At 46.9% G+C, this 5,653-nt stretch overlaps 1 pseudogene; it reads right to left on the reverse strand.

Moving 5' to 3' along the window:
• LOC143686211 (protein O-mannose kinase pseudogene) lies at positions 1–998 on the reverse strand (annotated as a pseudogene).
• Positions 999–5,653: the final 4,655 nt, after the last annotated feature.

The following is a 5,653-nucleotide window of genomic DNA, read 5'->3' on the forward strand; positions in this document are numbered from 1 at the left end:
CTATAGCATTTCTCTTGTCTGAGTCATGACAGTATCTCTGAGTGAATTCAAAACCTTCTGACAAATTTCCAGAATATCCTGAACAGTAGGTCTTTCCGTGGGATTCTTGCTCTTACATGCCTTATGAATAGCAAACAAATGGAATCAGAACATATCAATCCCTTTGACATGCCCCAAGAGAAAACCGGAGACATCAGCAACCTTCCAGATGTCAATCTTCTCATCATCTGAAGGCATGAGGTCAGCTTGAAAAGGCAGGTCCTCTCCATAGGGCCACAACTGCTCTGGGGCCACAAAATCCCCATGAACCTCCCGATGGCTGCACTTCACAAACGTCCTAGCACTGTGGTTCACCAGGGGCAAGGCAGCCAAGTCATTTGCCACATGCTGCAGTTGCTTGTGAGCAGATGCTGGGAGAGGGTCTTGGGCAGGTCATTGGAGGTGCCCATGACCCACATGTCCAGGGGACTTCTGTGCAGGTAGCTGGTGATGCAACTTCATCCATGGTACTTTGAAAAGTTTAGTGTTTCTTCCAGGTTGCTCAAGGAACGTAAGGAGTGATATTCAGTAAGAATGGCGTTGACATCCTCACAACAGCCAAGCAGCATGACAGCGTGCCTCCTTTGCAGAGATTTCAGCATCTGCAGTCCATGGAGGAAATCATCTTTCCTCTCCAGACTTGTGAACCTGGAGAGAACAACTTTGCGTTCCTTCACTCAGACAGAAAACCGTCCCTCCTCTCCTTCCCCCATGCGTTTGAACTGCCTCAGCTCTCCACGAGACAGACACAAGGGGCAGGCCTTCATCTGTCCCATTCTGACGTGACCAAAGGGACGGTGAACTGGGATCCACAGCAGAGAGCTGCCGGGAAATAGCAAAGCGATGCGGGCAGAAGTCGAAGCGCGTGTTCACAAGCGACATGGCGAGCACAGCACAGCCACTGGAGGGACTTCTCGGTAGGGAGATCCTTTTTGACCATTGTGGAATCTCTTTTCCATCTTAGTATTTTCTACAATTTCCTGGGCTTCTACAACAGTTTCCTAAGTTGTCTCCCACATCTTTCTCTTCCCCAGTCCATTCTCACATATGAGCAGAATCTACCTTTCTATGAACTGTTCACCCCGGGGCTCCCACACATGGCTTCTTCAGCCCGGGGAAAGTAGGGGTGAGGGGGGTAGTGAGGTGGGGGGCACGGGAGGTATGGGGGCGTCGAGGGGGGTGAAGGGGGCTGGGGTGGGGGTGAGGAGGGGGAGGGGCCGGAAACCCCTCTGCCCATTCTTAACATGGAGTGGCTATACTTCAGCTCGCTTCCTGGGGACCAGATCTGCATACTTCACATGGCACAAGAACAGTTCTGCTCCAAAGCCTGAAAAAGTGAAAATGATTTTGGGGCAGGGCTATGTGAACTTAAATAGGAAATGAAGGTTCATGACAAGGGAAACTTTGTTGACTTTAGCGCCCTCTGCAGAGTGTTATTCATAAGTACCAGATTAGTTTGGTTTTTTTGTTTTTTTTGTTTTTTTTGTTTTTTTTGTTTTTTTTTTTGTCACCCTTCTTCTTTAGGGCCATTTTTAATTTATAGTATATTTTCACATAATTGTCAGGTACTAATGAGGTTACAAAATAGCATTTTTCAATAAACCCTATTCCTACTGCATGAGATTGTAAAGAGGCAGAACCCTGGCCAAGAAGATTAAAACTGGTAAGCACTGGAGTCACGCATCTCTCATGCTATTAAAGCCCTGTGCATTTTATTAAAAACCAGTTGTGAATGGAACCTGATAAGATGGTAGTGTAACCAGTTCCAGAGCTTTGTCCTGTAAAGGAACTTTGAATAATTCAGCAAGAACTGGCAAAAATATCTTTCTCAAAGTGCTGGAAACAGTTAAAAGGTGGCAATAGCGGGGTGAGTGCAAATTAGAAAAGGCAACTTAAAAATGATACAAAAACCAGTTCCAGGAAGATGGAGGAATAGGATAGGTCCAGTCCACCCGTGCTCCAAGGAACAGCTAGAGACGGGACAGAAAAACAACTGGAGAGCAATTTCAGGGTGTAGCCTGGGAGAGTCTTCACCACATAGGGAGGCCCTGCTTGAAAAAGCTGAGGAGCTGAGAAACAGAGAACCCGAGACCCGTCAGCTCGTGCCAACAGCTCAGCGCATCCATTTCCAGATAGATTCCGGGATGTAACCCCCACCACGAGACTCATGACATCCCGCACCTAAACCCCATCACCCTGCCCCCAACCGCGCTCCAAGCATCCCCTCCCCGACCCCCCTTCCTGAGCATTCCCACCCCACACCCCAGCCCCGCCCATGTGCAAGCCTGTCCCAGCACAACCCACCTCTCCCCAGCAAGCTCACAATCTCGCCCCACCCCTCCCAAGACCTGCCCCCTGCAGGCGGTCTGTGCATCCAGGCTGCAGGTGCTCACTTTCATACCGGGGACACGCACATATACAGCCCATACCGTCACTCAACCCTGCACGGCAACCCCTGTGCGCTGTGCCCGCATACATCAGCATATGGCCGCCCAGGCCCGTGCATGCCCCCTCAGCTCTGGGCAAATGTTGACCTGCGCATCTGGACCACACTCGCCCCCAGCCAAGCAGGCACAGTCCCGCACCCCTGCCCCTGAGTTCTACACACATACACACACACACACAGGGCAGGGCCGTTCCCCCCAGAACCCTACACGGGCAAAACCACATCCTCCCAGCCGGGTACCCACGTATCCGTGCACTGACCTTTTGAGTCCTACACCCCACCCTACCCTGCCAAACACATGTGCATAACCTTGCCCCCCCTCCCAGCACTAGTGCCCTATAGCCCCCACCCTGTACCTGCGTGCAGCCCTCTGCCCCAACACCTGCATACCTGCTCGAGGGCTCTGCTCATCTGTCATCTCCCACCTGTGATACACATTCTGCAACCACTGTGACCTGTGCCCCACCCCTACACATTTGCACATCTGCATCCCAGCCCCCCGGACTCCTCCTCCCTCTGTGCAAAAACACACCTATGCCATGCCCTTCCTGTACCCCTTCTTCTCACCCTTACCCCACACCCTGACACCCATGACCCACACGCTTCACATGCCCACCAGCATCCTGCCAAAGTACCAGCTCCAGCAGATCTGCTCATGCCTTCCATCTGCCTCCCACCATGCCCTATCTCAGTGGACCCAACACCACACCCGGTCCCTGCTCCAAGTCCTGCCTGAGCTGCACTTCTCCCCGACAGTCACCGTACTGCACCTCCACAAACTCGTGACTTGCACCCCACACTCACAGGCACCAGCATAGCATCCCCGATCCATGCATATCCCTGCACCACAACCCATCACCCCTCCTCACACCCCGCATCCTGGTCCACACCCATCCTACAAATATAAAGCTGTAGACTACTGGAGGAAATCAACTTCCAAAGTAACCCTATCAAGATATTTACATGATACAAAAACAACAGAAGATCACTAAACACATGAAGATGTAGACAGATATAGCCCAGTCAAATGAACAAATTCAAACCTGAAGGAAACAGAGACTTTGGAACAACTAATGAAAACTGTTCATATAACTCTACTAAATAAAGTAAATGGGATGGCTAATGACATAAAGGAGACCAAGAAGATACTAGAAGAGTATAACGAGGAATTTGAAAGAATAAATAGAAAAATAGCAGCTATCACAGAGATGAAAGATGGTGTAGACCAAATAAAAAATATACTAGAAACACACAACAGCAGATTTAAAGAAACAGAAGAAAGAAGAAGTGAACTAGATGAAAGGACGACTTATCTTGAGTACACAAAAGAACAAATGACAAAAAAGATGGAAAATTTTGAATTGGAGCTCAAAGAAATGATGGACTAAACAAAGTGCACAAATGTAAGAATCATCAGTGTCCTGAAGGAGAAGAGCAGAGTTAAAGGCTAGGAAGATTAGTGAAGGAATTAAGGTAAACCTTCCCAACCTTTATAAAAGACATAAATATGCAAATCAAAGAAACCCAATGAACTCCAAATAGAATAAATCCAAATAGGCCTTCCCCAAGACACATACTAATCAGTCTGTCAAATGTCTAAAAGAAGCAGAAAATCCTGAAAGCAGCAAGAGAAAAGCAATCTACTACATACAAGGGAAACCGCATAAGACGGAGTTTGGACTATTCAACTGGGACTATGGAGGCAAGAAGGCAGTGGTACGATATATGTAAGATCCTTCAAGAGAAAGACTTCCAGCCAAGAATTCAGTACCCAGCCAAATTGTCCTTCAAAACTGAGGGAGAAATTAAAATTTTCATAGACAAATGCTGAGAGAAGTTGTCAACAAGAGACCAGCCCTACAAGAAATACTGATGGGGAAACATGACCTGGAGCTGTTCTGGTAAAAATGGGGTGCAAGTTCTGATGATGTCTCAGCCAGTGTTAGGCCTGAAGTGCCTTTGTCATGGGCCCAGACAACCTTCACATGTGGGCTTAGCACCCAACCAGCCAAACCTAAGACATTTCTCACCACGCCTGGTTTCTTTCCCACTGGTGGAGATCCGCAGTGGCTGAGGTTTCCACGGAATGGTAACTTGTGCTTTGAATGGAAATTCCAAACCTGCCGTTTAAACTCACTGATGATACTTAAATCCCTTGTGAAGGGCATTTTGGGCCATCAGAAAGTCCTGAGTGCTAATTTCCATGTTTATTCCATAGTCATTTACTGTAGCAATTAATATATTAGTGTTGAAATGCGTCCTTTTATTTTGTGGACGTCTTTGCATCACTTGTTCCTTATCAAGTCCTTTTTTTTTAAATTAACTTTCTGTTGATTACTTATTTAAAATTTGTTTTCAGTTGTATTATATGCTAAAAAAAAGAGATAATTTCAAGTCCTAACCACCAGTCCCATGCCTAGGACCCTATTTGGGAAGAGGCTCCTTCAAGATGTGATTAGTTAAAATGAGGCCAAACTGGATTAGGGTGGGCCCTAGTCCAATGTGAATTTTGTCCTTATAAGAAGGGGAGAATTGGACACAGAGAGACATTCACAAGAAAGTCATGTGAAGATGGAGGAAGAGTGACCTGTCTATAAGTGAAGGTACACCAAAGTTGGCCAGCAAACACCAGAAGCTAGAAGAGGCGAGGAGGGGTTCTTCTTTACAGGTTTCAAAGGGAACATGACCATGTTGACATCATGATTTTGGACTTCTAGCCTCCAAAACTTTGAAACAATAAATTTCTATTATTTTAGGTCCCCCTGGTTTGTGACACTTTGTTATAGTAGTCCCAGGAAACTGAGATATTATCTGGCTGTGGACAGGACAGACACAGGCCCCCTGTTCTCATGGACCTCATATGCCAAAGAAAGAGGCAACACTAATACAATTGATGCCTGATGAGCTACTTGGTCCTCCACCAAGAAGCTCTCATTCTTCCTTCAAGGTTCCAGAAGTCCTTCATTTTCCAAGGCTTCAAAGCTCTCTCTCCTACCCTTGATATTCCTCAGTACCTTCATAACCTCCCATTCTTCCTATTTATTCCTGAATTCTCATGAATAATATTTTGACTATTTTCTTTTACCTTTCTCCCCATCTGGTCTTTGGGACCTTCCATCATAGTGTTCCACTGCCCTGAAGAGCCCTCATTAGGTGCTTGTATTAATT

The sequence above is a fragment of the Tamandua tetradactyla genome, chromosome 6, assembly GCF_023851605.1.
Source record: "Tamandua tetradactyla isolate mTamTet1 chromosome 6, mTamTet1.pri, whole genome shotgun sequence".
NCBI lineage: Eukaryota > Metazoa > Chordata > Mammalia > Pilosa > Myrmecophagidae > Tamandua > Tamandua tetradactyla.